Here is an 18,577-nt window from a genome sequence, read left to right on the forward strand (position 1 = left end):
TGACACCTGTTAAAATGTAAACATTGTTGATAGCAGTATGGCTAAGATATCCTGTGCATGGCCTTTACTGGAGCAAAGCTCCAAGATCCAATTTTTTTTTTATGGCCCAAGCCTCCTCTAAACAAATAATTGAAGCTTTCAAACTTGTCAACAATATTTTTTTTCATCTTGGAGGCCTGCTAGATTTCAGGATGGAAGGTGCAAATTTTTGTTAACAGGGCAACTTAAAAACCCTGTTGATTCTATTAGCATTTAACTTTCTGGGCAGCAAGGATCAAGATTCCCTGAGTTGGGATTTCCTGAGTTGATTCTTCACAGGTATTTTCTCTTCTGCCTTGACATCAGCTCGAATACCAAGAAGTGAAATAACTCATGAGAATTTACTGTACTAGGTAATCTAGAACTATAAGCCATGGGATTTGTGTTATGATGGATTATCTGAACTACTCCCACAGGATGTTGTTCAATAGGATAAGTATCTAATTCATTCCTGCGAAGACCACAATCATTTAAGTGTATTGATGGAACTAATGTTGACCTAGATTCAACTCTTGCAAAAAAAGGATCAAGCATCTTGGGACAGAAGATTAACGTACTTTCTGCAGAGGATAAAGATTGTAACTGCAGATAGGTGTGTACTTGCCATAAGAATTTTTTGTTGATTTAGTGTGCTATAATCATTGTGAAAGTTGTCAATGATTAAAAAAATTGATTTGTTGCAATAAGAGTTTACTTTGTAAATGAGAAGAGGATGGAGTTCCATGGATATTCATGGAGATATCATTCAGTAAAGAGGGTGGCATTTTATTATATGGATTGAAAGTCCTAAACTCTAGTGTTTAGACCTTAACTGAGATTTTCTGGGGTGAGCATTGTTGAAGAACTATAACGTTGTTTTATTCAAGGAATTTTGGTTAAATTTAACTACACTTCTTCATTTAAACTAAGGCTAATTCCAGTATATATATTAGGTGAAAGGGTTAAGATTCCTGCTGAATTAACATTCAATTTAATGCAACGGGATGCTTTTTTGTAATTGTGTTTGTTCCTTTTTCCTTTACTCCTAATGCCTTTTCTTTGAGGATTAGCTTCCTCTTCCCTTCAGGATCCAGCATTGCAGGGATTGTTTTGTTTGTGGTTTTATAAATATAGATAAAAAGGAGAGAGAACATGAGCTAGAAAGGATGATTGCTAGTGTCTGTGACCTTACTTGATCATCTGAGAAGAGCTTTTTTAGGTTCAACACATTTTTATTTACTTTTTGACCTATTTTCTCCAAGGGCAACCAAGAAAAGCTATCAACAACAGCCCAACCCATCCTCTCCCCATAACCCCCCCCCCCAAAAAAAGAATCCCTCCCCTAATGTTGATCCATGTCAACCACGCTGCATCCCTAGTAGCTATTTCATAACCGCTTTTCTCTTCATGATGAGTTTTTAAGTCCTTTACTAATTTGAGTTTGCTATTTTATAATAATCATCGATTTTAGGGGGTTCCAAAATTTTTAAATCTTGTAGTCTTTTATTCAGGTAAGCTCCTTAGTAATGCAACAGTGGCCCCGCTTGTTTAGTAAAGTCTTTAATTTCTTCTAACCCCTTTGGAAAGCTTTTCCATCCCTAGGAGCCACCAAAACCTTTCGATCATCTTGCCTCTGGAGCATTGCGCTTTGGCCCCATAAGGCCAGGATTGTTTGCTTCACTGCTAGCAGGAGGAGGGAGATAAGGTGTCCCCTTTTACCGCCCAACAGGTATAGCATTCATCATCTGGTGGCCAGGTAATATAACCTCCGGTCAGTGAGTCAAGTTGGATCCTGTAATCTGGTGTATCGCTGACAAAATCCTGTGCTAGTAAATCTGGATCTGTAGGCAAGACCATAGGATGTGTGTTAGTAATCCCTTCACCCTCGCAGCCCCTCGAGCGCTTCTCTCTCTATTCATATGGGCCATGCGCAATTGATGTAGTGCCACCTATACAGCAATTTAAGAGTTGTTACTCTCCTGGCTGTGTGGGATGCAAAATTAGATGCTCTTTGAAGAATCTCTTCCAATTGTTTTTAGTCTAGGGCAGTGGTCTTCAAACCTTTTAATGCCGCGCCCCCCAGTTGAAAAATAAAAATCATTGGGCCCCGCCCTCAGAATTTTTCACAATTATTTTAGAAAGATGGCAATGTTTAAATAAGTCTAAACCTATTTAAACATTACAGTTAAGTACTGTTACCTTTTTAAAACTGCAATAACATGCTTCTGCTTAAAACAAAGGCCAGTTATCTGTATAATATTTCTTTTGGCCAGAGTTTGGCGCCCCCCTGAGATCACTTGGGGCCCCCCAAGGGGGGCTTACCCCCTAGTTTGAAGACCTCTGGTCTAGGGTAATATGTAGTTTTTTCTCCAGTGCACTCTGAAAATGTAACTAATCTGACTCCTGTTGAGTATTCAGCATACAGTATATTTTGGATATCGCGCAGGCATCATTAGGGGCCGTGATAAGGTATCTTTGGAAATGTTGTAATGGTCTGGTTGCTTCCTATTTGATTACATGGTTGAGGAGCCAGTGGTGCAGCTGCCTGTAATTATATCTCTCCCCGCGGGATCCAGTATTCCTCCCTAAGGCATTCGGAGGATTTGATCTGTTCCCCCTCAAACATATCTTGCCGGGTTTTGTGGCCTCCACACTTGGCGTAAAGTCTTTGTTTCACCACAGGGGGTAGACGGAGATGGAAAAGATGCGAGACCTCTCCCACGGCCAATATATCCCAAACCTCCAGTTTTGCTCTTGTGACAGATGATTTATATTATGTGGGATTTCTCTGTGTCTTTTGACTAGATGGCACTTCTCAAAAGGCACCCAACATCATTTTGTGGGCAACCCTGCATGACTTCTTATCCATTTCCCGACATGTCCAGTAGTATAGATGTCGAAGTTGTGAGGCTGCATAATAGAATGAGAGATTCAGAACCACGAGTCAGCTGTGGCCCGTCCATATTGACTTAGGGGCCACACCCCACCCTTTTCCCCAGCAAAAAGAGTGACTATCGGGCTAAACAAAGGTTAGCCTGACAGACACTCTTTATTTCAGATCAGGCAGCCAGGAGCTAGACTTGTGCTAACTGTGCATGCTTCTGGTTGCCCAAGCTGAACTTTGCAAGGGTGAGGATTTTGCAGCCCTGTGAGCGTGATCTCAGCCTGGCAAAAGTGCCTTTGAGTCTCTCTCCCTCGTGACGAGGGGGAGCATCACTAATTGCCTGGGACCTGCGTGCTTTAGGTTTAAGCACTGAAGTGCCCAGGGCCAAGTGTTGATCTGTGACACCTCGTCACAGTGTGGGGTGGGTTCAGCAGTCTCACTGATCCCATCCCACTCTCCGATGAGTGAAGGACTGCTGCATGCCCTGGTCAGCCAATGAGGGAAGGCAGCAGTCTCAACCTTCCTGGGACTGCTGAGGCTTCCAGCTCTACAGTGAAGGTACGTTTTACGTGTTTTTTTTCATGTTTGGTGGGGTGTGGTTGTGTGCATGCATGTGTGAATGCATGGGTGCGAGTGAGTGATTATCCGTGCGTGTGTAAACCCCCCCGCAACCCTCCTTCCTGGTAAAATTACAATCTGCCACTGAACCTCATCCCCCATACCTTGGTTTGAGGAAGCTTTGTGGTTCACCCAATCTCATCATTTTAGCTTGCCAGATGTGTGTTGCATGGGGACAGAAGCTCATCAGTGTAGTCCTTCGAGATCAAAAGAACTAGGGTTTGAAAGAGATAGAGAGCCTCAGGGAGAATCTAAATTTTTAATGTCTCAATCTTACATTGGCAGTCAAATACTGACAATAGTCAATCAATGAGATGCACAACTCGAGAAGGAGATTCACACCAATTTATCAAAATAGCAGGTATCTAGTTAAATGTTTAGGCATCAGAGAAAAATTGTTTAGGTAAGTACATTTTTAAATATAAATTATTTTCTCTTTAAAAAGCGAACACTTGGTGCTGTTTCTGAGTTCTGCAATGTTATCCTATTGAAGGAAGAACAGGGTCTTCAAATAGGTATAAGACAGCGACTTACAAGACCAATTTCCAGGAGTTAAGGTGAGTGGTGGGCAAGGTCCAAGGCAGCACCAGAGGGTAGTGCATTTCTGTGAAGATCAGTCTCTGCAGTGAAGGCTGCAGGCTCTGGCTAGGAAGCTAGTCAGGCTGAACCAATAGCAAGGCTCAGGCCTCACCATGCTCGGGTACAGGGGGGCATCTTTGGCCCTCTTCTCCACGGCCCAGGGGCAACCGGTGCTGAGGTGTCTTTAGGCATCAGGTTTTTCTTACAGGAGCAGTCGTGGTAGAGGGGGTCTGCATGCAGGGGATTCAGGTGTCGTTGGGGAGCCTAGGAGGGGTGAAACCACGATGGACACACTTTGAAGGGCTGGGTGACATTTTTTACACCAGTGGCCCACTTAAACTCGGCTGGAGGCGACGGGTGCAGCGGTGGCTTCGAGTGTCAGGTTTTGGTGGTTCCGGAGGCCTCCGAGTCCTCTCTATGGAGTTAGTAAGAGAACAGGCCTGCTGTTCATGGCAGGCAGTGCTCCCAAGTTCTGTAGTCAACAGCTGCAGAATTAGTCAACTGTGGTGCAGTTTAGACGAGGGATGCAGACAGGCTGGTGGGGTTGTACCAAGTCAGCTGCTTCTTCCCTCCTCTCTACTTCTACGTCTCTTTAGTGCCCTTTGTCCTTTTCGGTCATCGGACTCTGCCTCTCTGGTGCCAGGATGCTCACCTAAATACTGAATTTAGGGGTGTTAGGGGAGTGTAGAATAGCAGCTAATGGGCTACTGACCCTTGGGGTCACTACACCCCCTATAGGACCACTTCCTGTGGGAATTGAGCATTACCATGTCCCAGCGTTCCTAGGCATGCCCTCACAAAGATGGCTACCTCTGAAAAATGGCGTTCACCTTGGATTAGCCCACTGCAGGGATGGTACTCGCCTGAGAGTGGCACGCCTACCTGACTAGCTAATTTTCTTACCTGTCCATGTGCCAAAGGGGGCTCTGGACAAGGGTGCTGGCTTCTTCTCCTGTGAGGGGGAACTAGATTTGCATTTCCAAGGCAGCTGCCCTTTGAGGCTTGCAGCCTTAGGAAGGCTAATCAGCAGGTCATCCTGTGGGAGGGGGTGTTACACCCTCTTCCTGGACAGGCCATTGTTCTGGGCATTCTAAGAGCAGAAAGCTCTCGCCCTAGGAGGTCAGAAGTCTTGGGTGGCAGGCTGGCAGAAACCAGTCAACAAGCACACCAGAGGCTGGTAGGTTTTCAGAGGCCTCTGAGGTGCCCTCAGGTTGCATGCATTTATAAATTCATCACTGGAATCAGTATGGGCCTATCAATACAAGATGTTTGATACCAAACATCCCTATTTTCAGTGGAGTGTTCTTGTAGCTGGGGACCCTGAATTCACCAGTGTCCAACACATGGTTTAAAATGGCTTCTCTGTTCACTTGCATTTATTGGTAATGGAACTGACCAGCACAGGGGCTTATCTGCGCATGCAGGTATGCCCTCACGTAGTATTATGCACCCTGCCTTAGGGCTGTAAGGCCTGCGTTGGGGTGACTTACAAATATTACATGCAGTGGTAGGGGACATAGCACACAGGAATGTCTGATCTGTTGTGTTTTCACTTTTTTCTGCACCAAAACATGCAGCCTGCAGTGGCTGTCTGGCATATGCTTGGTGAGGGGTCCCTTATGGTGGCACAATTTGTGCTGCAGCCTTTATGGACCCTCTTTAGTACCTCAGGCACTAGGTACCAGGGGTACCATTTACTAGGGACTTACACAGGGTGCTAAAGGATTTGCCAGTTGGGGTAACAGTTGTACAGTTGAGGGAAAGCGATCTGGCATTGAGGACCTGGTTAGCAGGAACCCAGGACACTTTCAGTCAAAATCATATCAAGTACCAGGCACGAAGTGGGGATAAGCATGACAAAAAGAGGCACTTTCCTACACCTGGGTGCTAGGTGTGTTGTTTGGGTTCAATTCCGTTTGTCCCACTACTTCCCCTTGCACCCCTCTGTTCTCCCGCAGCTTCATAAACCAACCAAACCAATCAAACTTGTGAACTGGTAATCTCAACATCTAAGGGTTTTTAACTTTGTCTAACATGTCTAGTTGCTGTTCCATTGAAGTGTGGAATTTGATTAACATCCTAAAGTGGTTCAGGTGCAAGTCCTCTGTCAGAAGCGGCCACATTCCCACCCATTCCCCCAACGTGGGCCTTTGCATGGTGGTCCTCCATTTTCATGTCTATATCCTGGAATTTTAGTCTATAGCCAGATCAAGTTGGGGGCTGAGGATCGTCCTAGTGCCCCACTGCCAGGTTTCTGTTGATTGAGGCTCTGGCAAGTTCTGCAATGGCTATCCACTGCTCACTTTATGAACCTGCTCAAGTTCTCCTATGCGTTCTCCTAGCTAGTCCTCCCCGCTCGGAGTAATCCATTGTTTCTTGTCCATCACCAATCTCCATATCAGGCTATGGGATCTCAGGAGCTCCTCCGATTGTCCTTGATACTCCTCTGGTTGGGGTACTTTGAGGATTTGACAGGCTTTGCTAATCAATTTATTCGCCTTGTGTTTGCCTCTCCCTCTGAAATGTATTTGAAAAGAGAGGCCCCATCTGTATCGCACTTTGTGTTCTTAGAGGAAGAAGATGACAGTGAAAGGCTTGTTGCTTAGTTAGTGTAATCGCAGAGACATCCCAAAAAAATATGAAGGAAGTCGCCATTATTACTGCTCCAGCCTCCACCTGCTTCCAGCGGTGCCTACTTATCTTTATAGTGGAGGAAACATGATAATATGTCCAGGTCAGTTTGTGAATTCTGGGAGGGTAGGCCCGCTCTATGTGCTGGGGCTGTGTGAAGGGGGCTGGGAATGTACTCCTCCAAGAGCATCTCCATTAGCCCCTGGATACATTGTTTAATGTCTTTACTTTCCCTACCCGGTGTGACTGCCCAGATGAGTAGATTGGAGCTTTGGGACCTTTTCTCCAGGTCCTCTTGTTACTCTTGTATCTGTATCACTTGGTCCTGTTGTTCCAGCAAGTGGGAGCAGTATTGTTTGAGATCTAAGCATTGCTTGTCCTGGGCCGATTCCAACGAGTTGACTCTGACTCAGGTCGTCAAGGTTCTTGAGGATTTCTGAAAAGCTTTGTTTCAGATCTGTTCTCACAGTTCTGATTTTTTTCATTTTTTGGGTCTTGAAGCTCTAGGTGAGCCATTCATCCTTGTTGTTCGAGGGCACCCATCTTGTACATTCTATCTGGAGTCAGATATGCTTTGTGTAAGAAGTAGAATTGTGTCACCCTCAACCTCGTCGACACCACCAGCGTCCGGGGGGCCATCAGTGCCTCCACCCAGTCTTCCTCTTCAAGTGGTCCCTCCCATTTCTCCCAATCCTTCTTAAGGTGATCTGGGTCCCCGGGTGCGTTTGTTGTCAGCATTTTATAGATTTGGGAGACCCCCTTCCTCCCCAGGCTGCCCATAAGTGTTTTGGCTTCAACTGGGTTGAACTCCGGTATTTGGGATGTTTCTTTCAAGTGCCTAGTGAGGGCATGTCGGAGCTGGAGGTACTTGAAGAATTGTTTCGGGGATAGCTGGAACTCTTGCTGCATTTCTTGAAAGGACTTCATCAAACTTCCTTTCCACACATCCCCAACCAAGGATATTCCCAGTGTGTCCCATATCCCTCCAGTCTGGCTGTCTCTCTCAGCCAACTGCCATGCCACAGCGGTGTTTGCCGGGTAACCACTTTGCTCCAGCCAGTATGCCTTAGATCCGCTCTCCATGCCGAGAATACCGCTCTGGTGACGGGGTCTAGATCTTTGTGGATCGGAGCCCCATATAACACATCCAGGATATGGGGATATCCTAAAGCGTCTAATTCTACCTGATATGCTGGGTCTGACCAACCTCCGTTGAACCAATCATGCACCACCAGGAGTTGTGTCGCCAGATAGTACAGGTAGGGGTCGGCCATGCCCAATCCCCATCATATACTTCTCTTCGGCAGTTCTGGGCTGCTACTCTGTCTCGCCCCTTGCGGGCTAAGAAGGGGCACTGATTCCCCATGAGATGTGTTTCCTGCATCAGGAGTATGTTAGGTTTATGTCTATGAATGTAAGTGAGCACTGCCGATCTTTTAATCTTGTCAAGGAGCCCATTGACGTTCCATGATATTATGTGAGTCATCCCCATTCCTCCCCTCTCACCCATCCGTACCCTGACCTCAATGATTTCTCCCTTGGTTCTTTCCTAGTGTTTCTGTGTCTGAATGACCTATTACTATTGTTCCCGGCCGGTAGTGGAGACCATAGACCTACATTAACCATACAGAACAAAAACAGCCTGTTGGCTGGATAGAACCAAACATGTCCCCCAACTCCCATCCCACCCCATACTTCCCCCCAGAAGCATCTGTCGGCCAATACCAACAGCCCATTCCCAAACATAACGAGCTGATAACTTTTAGTGTCTGAGCTATGGTGGACCCCTCCATTTTTGCGGATTAAGAAGTGTTAAGTTTTGTCATGCTTGAACCCAAGCTCCATGACCATTTCCTGGTCTTTGGCCTTTCTGGTCAAACTTTCCTCTCTCCGGAGGAGGATTCACATCACCGGACTCTGTGAGAGGTCAGTGTCATCTGCTGTTCCGGGAAGCTGTTCTCCAGGATCCAGGGGGCTCCGGTTCTCTTCCTTGTCTCTCGGTCTCAATTCTCCCCCAGGCCCTTGGGTTGATTCTTCCGCGGATCCTCGGGGGGAACCAGAGATCGATTCTCTCCCCCCTCCCTGCGCCTCCTGGAACGAGTTCTCCGGTGGGACCCCCGGGGCCGTCGCGGCTGGTTGTTCCTTTGCTGGCCTGTGAGTGCCAGTCGCCGTTCTCCCCCATTAAGGCCCAGCGGGACCTCTTCGGTTAGCCACTTTCAGGCCTGATCGGGGGATTCAAAGAAGTGGGTCTTATTGCTGTGAACCACCCTTAGCTTGGCCGGGAAGAGAAGACGGTACTGTACCTCCATCGCCCTTAGTTTTTGTTTAATTTCTATAAACGAGCGGCGTTGCATTTGAACATCTTTGGTGTAATCTGGAAACACCATAAGTTTGGTCCCATCACAATGCAGGTCTCCTTTTGATCTTGCCGCTTGAAGTATCGCATCTCTGTCTCTGAAATTGAAAAGTCTAAGGATCACTGGCCTCGGTGGAGAGCCCGGGGAGGGTCTGGCCTGCAGGGCCCGATGGGCGCGTTCAATCGCAAACCAGGGTGTCAAAAGATCCCGGGTCAACCAGGACCGGAACCAGTCCTCCAGGAATATGGCCAGGGAGGATGCGGCAGTGTTTTCGGGCAGTCCCACAATTCTGAGGTTGTTGCGGCGGGATCTATTCTCAGCATCTTCAGCCCTTCGGTATAGTTCCGCTGTCCGAGTTGTTACTGTTGATACCTGTGTTTTGAGGGCCGCCAGATCGTCTTCCACCGTGGAGATCCTGGACTCCGTTTCTGCAATCCTCGCTGTAGCATTACGAAGGTCTTGGCGTACCAGGGCCACGTCCACCCTCACTTCTCCAATTTTGCCTTCCACCGCCTCTTGGGAGGACTGTATTGCTTGAAGAATAGCTGCCAGGTCACTGTTCCCGGCTTGTTTTCATTCACCATTTTCTGTCTTTCGGTCATCTTTTGAGGCTCCACTGGGCCCCGTGGCGAATTGGTCGATGCGTGTCTGTGCCGCGGCGGGGCGGGTTTGCCTATCTTTGCCCATTTTAACTACCTTGTTGGGCCTGCTTGTGGGTTATTTCCATGCCGCTTACTCCTCAACTTCTGCCGGAATGCCCATTTCTACCAGTGTGCTCACTTCCGCTGGTGTGTCTTAGTTCGCCCTTTGATCACCGGGGCCTCCGTCTCTCCTCATGTCAGCCTTGCCATTAGGATCCGTTCTTCACCTCGTCCACCTCACACCCCCAGATCCTGAGCTCCCAGTGACCGAGGGTTATTAGTCACAGGGGGGTGGGGGGAAGACAAGTCGCCTCCCCCTTCCTCCAGTCTTCTCCAGTATGTCCCGAAAGAGGGGGGGGGAGGCCCGGGGGCAGCAGCCGCTCACCAGCATGGAGGGGAAGAGGAGGAAGCAGCGAGAAGGCCACCACTACCTGCCATCGTCTTTCGGGGCGCTCCCAGTACTCTCCGGGGCTTCAGGATCGTTCCAGTCCCTCCAATTCGGCGCTGCCCCCCTCCCCTACCGTCCACGGGGCACGGGCCTCGGCCAGCCGAGGCCTCTAGGTTCTGTCGCTTCCTGTCTTCTGCGCACCTGCCATTTGGGCGAGAGACATCTTATGCCGAGGATCTCCTCTTTCCCCCTCAGTTTGCCAGGTATCGTCGGACCCGTGCGTGTCATTATTGTTCTCTTTCCTTTTCAGGCCGGCCGCCCGTGATCCCGATCACCGCCACTTCACCGGCAGCATTTATGCGCTCGGAGCGCCCGCCATTTTGAGTGCGGGACGCTCCATCCGTTCTCTGCTCCCCCTGGGTCTGCAAACTCCGGACTATGACACTTTTGCCCAGGGGGCTACCCTGGTCTTCCTCCATCTCTCTTCTCCTCCGGGTAGGGCCGATTTGTGCGCGTTTCTAGAGCGGAAGACGGAGGGGTCCAGAGCACCTTTAAGGTGCGGCCGTCATCTTGACGCTCAAGCCTCGCCCCTCCATATTGATGATTTTTAAGGGTTTTTAATATAGTTAACATTTTGAGTAAATGTTTTAATGACTGGCCCCTTTTCGGTTATTAACATAAGAGAATCATCTTAAGTAGATGAATCATTCTTTTCCAATTTAATATGACTAAGTACCTCATGTCCATGTTTTTTTAACTTCGTAAACAATATTGGAATGGGGGATAAACCAACAAATGATGCAACATGGAGTGATTTTGTGTGATTTCCCTCCTCTCCCACCACACACACACCATCTGTTGATGAAAAATGTAAAAGGCACTTGCCATTGGCTACTCACCAATGTCCTTCCTCTGGCTATGACGCTGAAGGTACTTCTTTTTTTCTTTCTGCATGCTTTCTTCTTTCTTCGCTGCAAGATGTCTTCTTTCTTTGCCATATGCCATTTTCTTTCTTATTGAGGACGAGAGGGGGATGTATGATTCCTGCAATCGTCTTTCATGCCATTAGGATGGCTTCAAAAAGACATTTGCTTCTTGTATACAAATCCAAACCCTGCCCCCATGTCCAGCGCACCGAGAGACAGTGAATCAGTCAGTTGTGTGGCACATCATGGGTCAGACAGTTGAACTAGAGGTATTAAATAAATGGTCACATGAATGAACAACCCTCTTCCAACAGCTTTGAGGGCTCTTTTTTTCTAGCTTTGATGGCGTGTTTTTCTAGACCAATGTATATCTGGGTGGACAGAGGAGGGACCTGCCTACGGCCTAAAGCTCATTTTATTGCACATTTTCAAAGAAAATGGAATCTGCACTAAAGGATTTTGAGAAAAGAAGACATCTTATTTCTCATCATGAACAGTACTAAATAGGCAGTCACAGTTATGCTTACCTTACTTTAAAGGGGCATGATTTGAAAGGTGCAACAGGCGCAGTGGCACTCTACTAACTACACATTACTATACTCTAATACAATGTCATATTAAATAAAGTGCAAATTACGAGTTGGGATATTCAACATACATCACAACATAAACAACTATTAATGGTTTATTAAATTTAAAACAATATGTATTTTAACCTTTTTCTAATATTTATAATCCAGTTGGATGGTAAGATAGGATGCAAAAGAAAAATTAAAGGCAAAACCTGTTGGCTTTGCCAATGCTTCTTACTCCTTGTAAGGGCAGTTGCCTCTTTATAAGAGCGGTACGATTCCTTAGCTTTTTTTTTATTGTCCTGCTGCCAAAGAAGACTTGGGAGAAAGATGTTGAAACAAGTAGTTCTTCTAGATTTAAACAATATGTTTAAGCATGGAATGTGAAAATAATAAACACAACCAATGGTTTACTTGAATTATGAGACAGAATGTAGAATGAGCTGGTTTATTAATAAAACAATTTATTCACCTCCCCTTGGTAGAAATAAGCATCACCCTCTGCCACCTTCCACAGAGTAACAGGTGCTCGGTAACTAAATACTCTCAGCAATGACTGATTAGTTAGAGAGTCCAGAGAATCCCAGGAGGAAGCAGCAGACCACCAAAATATTGACGAGATGCCTCCTCCGAGCTTCCTCTGAGGCCTACTCCCCCACTTACTCTCCAGTATCAACCTGGCGGCCGTCTGGAGACAACCTAATGCTGGAACTCGTTTCTCACTCTATCAACTCAACATCTGATGCCAGCACTCTTCTAAACAACTTCAACAATTTGTTAGAAAGCTATGTGAATGTCCACTCCCCAATTACAACATGCAAGTACGCGCCAAAGCCTTCCCCACCCTTGTGTTCCAAGATTTTGTTGACAAAAAACAATCCATTTGCAAACAGGAAAGGAAATGAAAGAAAAACAGAACTTCCAAAGACCTCTTGATTCGCAAGGCCCTCTGAACATCAGAGGATAACTCCTCACATCAGCCAAAGCAAACTAGTACTCCATTACCATCCATGAAGCGACCACCAAATGCAGAACATTGTTCTAGACAATCAAGCATTGCATCAAACTCTTGCCAGACTCACCTATTCCTCACTTTTCAGAAAGGAGAATTGCCATCACCCTATTTTTCAGTGAAAAACACAGAAAATCTGACAGCACATCGATGATACCAAACCAGCTTCATCTCTCAAATGCACCCACTTCCATAGAATCTTGCAGTGGTCAGCCTTCAAAGTCCTATCCCCTACCTACACTGGATGGGCATACTCAGGTTACTCAAAAGCACTCCTTATGAAGATGATGTGTTACCATTGTCCATCTAAAGTCACTCTGAGGATGCTCTCTTACCCCTACTTACCATTCTCAATGCCTCCCTCACTCTAGGCATCTGCTCAGAAGTCTCCCACTCATAAAGAAACCTACACTGGATACTGATGACCTTGCCAAACTACGTGGCTGTCACTCATTTACCATTCACCAGCAAGATAATTGGAAAAAAGCAGTCTATGTTCAACTCTAAGGCCCATATTTATACTCCCTTTGCGCTGGATTAGCATCATTTTTTTTTTTTACGCTAATCCGGCGCAAACTTAACACCATATTTATATTTTGACTCTAGACCCGTCTAGCATTAGAATTTTAGAGTTTGCGTCATTTTATGGATGCGTGAAACCACCTTGCGTCAATGAGATGCAAGGTAGGCGCTCCTGTTAAAAAAAATGACTCAAACACCTGTGCGCCATATTTATCTAACTGGGCAAAAATGACGCACAGCTGGGAAGCGGACCCGAAAAATGATGCAAAGCCTGATATGCGTCAAATTTTAACGCCTGGGTCCCGGCAGGTGTTAAAATGGGGCAAACACACCACTACTTAAGGAAAGCTCCCACAAGTAACATCATTGCTCAATAAGGACGACATGGAGGTGTTACTCATGCAGCATGCCAGACGACTCAGAGCTCTTGACCAACACCAGCTGCTACCACCACACCAATGTGGATCCCAAAGGCAACACAGAAGGCAGGAGAGGCTATTCAGGACCAGGACAACCCTCCTGGGCCTCAGGGAACAAGATATCATCCAGAGGTACAGACTCAACTGGCAAGCCATACAGCAGCTGCTGCACCAAATTGAGCCACATTTAACAGCCAGCCTGCAGGCACCCCACATTATTCCACCGGAGACCAAGCTGCTAGCTGTCCTTCACATGTTGGCAAACTATGGGTGCCCTGGTTGCTGGGGTCTCACAGCCCTCATTCTCCACCTTCCCAAGGTTCTTGATGCCATCATCTCCCTCACACCCCTCCACATCAGCTTCCCCAACACACAGCAGAAGCAGCAGGAGACCAAACAGGGGTTTTACCAAATAAATGGCTTCCCGCATGTGCTTGGTGCCATTGACTGCACACGTCTGGATTGTACCACCTGCTGCAACTGAGCACCTATACCGCAACAGAAAGCACACCCACTCCATCAGTGTGCAGGTCATTGTTGGTTACCAGGGATTGTTCCCCAACATCATGGCAAAGTATCCTGGGAGTGTACATGATTCCTTCATTTTCTGCCACAGCACCATCAATCGCCACTTCCAGGGTGGACGATATGGCAATGGCCTTCTTGTCAGTAAGTCCAGAAACCTAGTAATATACACACAGCACAGCAACCCTATAGGACACCCAAGGCATACACCAGTACATTGACACATGGCCAGGAAGACACTGAGGTGTGACACTGGTAGTTATGTTTGATATCCTGACCCAGTGGGATTCACACCTATGGACAAATGAAAGCTGCCAATAGCAATGGATGCCACTCTAGAGCCACAAGGGACCAATTTGAAACCACACAGTGACAATGACATGGCCTGCACTGGCAGTACAACTTGGAAGATTAACCATTCAAAATCACATAAGGCCACATAGACAATCCCACACACTTCCAAACAATATGTACCGTGTAAGGGGTGTGCAATGTGTTTTGCTGCAGGTCAAACACCATGAGAGACATAGCATGACGACGCTGACTCAAATGAAGGTGACATGGAATTACTGAGGCAGTACCAACATTTCACATCACTCCTGGGGTGACATTGCCAGCTAGCAATAAGGAAGTAGACTGTGCTATGAAAACACGTTGATGTGACACTAATGCAAAGTGCACACTGCTGCATATACTGAAAGAGACAATTCCCTATCTACATAACAGATGTACAAGGAGATGGCCCTTCCTGCATACATACATCCACCTCCAAAACCAAGCTAGCCAGCTCACCTGCAGCAAGTTCAGTAGTGTAGGTGCATGGTTGCACATGAGCCACTGGCAGAGTGAACAAAAAAGGTTTGCATAGAACTAGTCACACATGGGACAATTGTGATTTGTCAATATTAAACACCTCAGTGCTGCTAACTTAAGGAGATGTGTTGTGCACTGTCACCCATCCTAATCAAAGGGCCTTGCTGTTGCATTTCATCTGCAATGACATATGTCTAATTTGATGGGATGTCCAGGCCATGTAGCGCAAACATGTTACCACCACAGTGCAATCTATTGTGTGTGTGGAAGTATCATGTCCCCTCCAGTGAACGCACACTAAAACATCTTGCTCACTACATAACGCACGGGAGATACACTCTGAACTGCAAGTTTGAAAATATACCAGAGATATCAGGTCAATTAGCCAAACACAAGTTTTTCAGGTCAAGCAACCCAATGCAGAAAGAACCTCAGAAGCCCAGGTTCCCACACAATACCACAAACACATATGAGTCACAGACGACACACGATAACAAATGCCATGCAAAATGACATTGCTGGTGCAAGCAACAACAAAATACTTACCCCTATTTTCTCTTTCAGCTGATCAGGGTTACGGGATCCAGCCATGGATCATGACCCCATTTGCCAACCCAAGCACAGCAGCAGAGTGTGCCTATAATGAGGCACATCGGAGGACACACACAATTGTTGAATGGACTTTTGGCATCCTGAACTCCAGATTCAGGTGCCTGGACATCACCGGAGGCAGCCTCCTATATTCCCCAGAAATGGTCTGCAAGATCATTTTGACCTGTTCCATCCTGCACAACATTTGTGTTAGGAGGAACATCCCCCTGTATGAACCTGAACCAGAACTGTCTGAAGAGGAGGAGGAGGTAGATGCTGACTAGGAAAATGAGGGGGGACATCCTAACACAGCTGCAGGAATGCATCGCAGACAACAGATAGTCCAAAACGTTTTTCAACAATAGTCACTATCAACACATTGTTACGATATGGAATTAAACCCCTCACTTTATCGCTCAATCTTGCTCTGGGTAATTATGTACGCATCACATGTTCTCTAGGAATCAGAGTATTACCTTAGGGAGCATTTCAGAAAGATAAATTTGACTACTTTTGATGCCACATCACATTTGATGGGTATGATTTTACAGCAAATATCACACACAGTTTGTATGAAAAACATATTTTCCATTTTCACATTTGAAGGGCAAATTCATAGGACCACAGCTATGAGAGACATCCATGTTGCCAACATGGTCTATTGCAGCATATGACACACAACTATGACATCATTAATCATAAGGTAAATAAGCGCATCATACATGAGGCAGTACATGTGAGATAGCATTGGTAACAGGAGTATGACCAGCCCCTTGACATCAGTAAGTGTGACATCAGCTATCTCTGCAAGGAGTTTGTGTGACAAGATGTGCATCAGTCCTGAAAATGGATAGCACGAGTGTTCCAGGTATGACAAGCAATGCTCACAAGACATGCCCTGCACAGTCCATCCCAGGGAATAAGTCCTGCCACTGCCATGTTTTAAGTCTCTGACCTCCCTTCTCTAGGGGGCACTGTAAATGGACTATCTGTACCCTGGGAATCATCATCTACACTCTCCCAGACTCCCCTTCTGAGTCCTGTGTGCTTCCCTTTTCAGTATGGCATGCCATAGTTCAACTTCATCAGCCTGCATGGACTTCATGTCCCATAATGCACTGCCTGCTAGTCGGTAAGACCTGTAATCTTCTGTCCATTGCTTCCCATGGGAAAAGTCCAGTTGTCCCCTTATACTGCATTCTCACCTCCAGCACTTGTGAGAGACTGAAGCTGCACACACCTGTGAGGGAGCCTGGGTGACAAGTGGTGCATTAATCCTGAAAATGGATAGCCCGAGTGTCCCCAGTATGACAAGCAATGCTCACAAGACATGCCCTGCGCAGTCCATCCCAGGGAATAAGTCCTGCCACTGCCATGTTTTAAGTCTCTCACCTCCCTTCTCTAGGGGGCGCTGTAAATGGACTATCTGTACCCTGGGAATCATCGTCAACACTCACCCAGACTCCCAGCAACCACGCACGCAACCTGGGTTTCATCCTTGACTCATCGCTCTCCATTAGCCAACAAGTCAACACCTTCTCATCCTCCTGCTTCAACACCCTCCGCATGCTCCTCAAGATCTACAGGTGGATCCCTCCCGAAACCAGAAGGACGGTCACCAAGGCCCTCGTCAGCAGCAGCCTGGACTACGGCAACGCTCTCTACGTGGGAACCACGGGCAATCTCCAGAAAAGACTGCAACGAATACAGAACCCCTCTGCACGCCTCATCCTCGACATCCCCTGCCGCAGCCACATCACAGCCCACCTGAGAGACCTACACTGGTTCCCTGTCAACAAAAGGATCACATTCAAACTCTTCACCCACGCCCACAAAGCACTCCACAATGCCGGACAGGTATACCTCAATGATCGACTCACCTTCTACACCCCGAACCGACAGCTCCGCTCTGCCTACCTCACCCTTGCCACCGTTCCACGCATCCACAGGACAACATCTGGTGACAGATCTTTCTCCTACCTCACTGCCAAGACCTGGAACACCCTCGCCATCCACCTACGACAGACCAAGGACCTACTGACCTTCAGGAGACACCTCAGGACCTGGCTGTTCGAGCAGTAGCAGCTCTCCCCTCACCCCCCCTCCACTCAAGCACCTTGAGACCCTCACAGGTGAGTAGCGTGCTCTGCAAATGTACTGATTGATTGATTGATTGATTCTGACTCCTGTTTGCTTCCCTTTTCAGTATGGCATGCCATAGTTCAACTTCATCAGCCTGCATGGACTTCATGTCCCATAATGCACTGCCTGCTAGTCGGTAAGATCTGTAATCTTCTGTCCATTGCTTCCCATAGGAAAAGTCCAGTTGGCCCCTTATACTGGATTCTCTCCTCCAGGACTTGTGAGAGACTGAAGCTGCACACACATTGGCACACAATTCATTTGTGTACCAGAGCGCTTGTTGGATTGTGTTACAGTGCTGAGTACTCCTGAAACTGCTCTTTGTTTCCACAGTGTTGTTCCTGCTTGTTCGAGTAAGACTCTGCTCCCTATTTTTCTGCCTTGTTCATGTTTGTTCCTGACTGAGCCTGCTTCCTGTTAGCCAGACTAGTTCAATTCTTTGCATCTACAAGAGCCGTTCCCTGTGCCTACATTTGCCTCATAGTTGGTTTCCATGCCCTCCATTTCCTCTTGGGATATTGTGTCTGGTAAGTCTACGATCAGTCCTCAACTGTATAGAATAGTTTAAATTATTTCTTTTGTACTGGCACATGTTTTCCAGGGGCGAATCCAGCACCCATCCTATGTCTGGTTTTGCATGCATTCATTAGTGCCAAACAGTGACAGTGTGCTATGGCTGTATTCCTGGATTTGGTACTGTGCCTCCAGCCAAACAAACAAGGGCTGGTAATGTGTATGTAAGAATAATCCATGTTTGTGCCCTGACGGTCCAGTCACAGATTCACTTCTGCTGCCACCTTTCGATGGGGCTTGCGTGGTGACTAGCTGTGAGAGTACTCTGCACAGAGGCACTGATGTTCCCTGTTGCTGTGGGAAGTTTAGAGCCCTACCCTATGTACAAAGGTTGTGATGAAACCTGCATGTTTGTCCATTACTGAT

The 18,577-nt window shown here is 46.9% G+C and overlaps 1 long non-coding RNA gene across 1 annotated transcript in view; it reads left to right on the forward strand.

The window, feature by feature from the left end:
* The window catches only part of LOC138302098 (uncharacterized), a 101,537-nt gene extending 83,431 nt beyond the window's left edge, over window positions 1–18,106 (forward strand). The window contains exon 5 of the long non-coding RNA XR_011205273.1: window positions 17,972–18,106. This is a non-coding gene — a long non-coding RNA (uncharacterized lncRNA). The remainder of the gene's footprint in view (window positions 1–17,971) is intronic.
* The last annotated feature ends 471 nt before the right edge of the window (window positions 18,107–18,577 follow it).

The sequence above is a fragment of the Pleurodeles waltl genome, chromosome 6, assembly GCF_031143425.1.
Source record: "Pleurodeles waltl isolate 20211129_DDA chromosome 6, aPleWal1.hap1.20221129, whole genome shotgun sequence".
NCBI lineage: Eukaryota > Metazoa > Chordata > Amphibia > Caudata > Salamandridae > Pleurodeles > Pleurodeles waltl.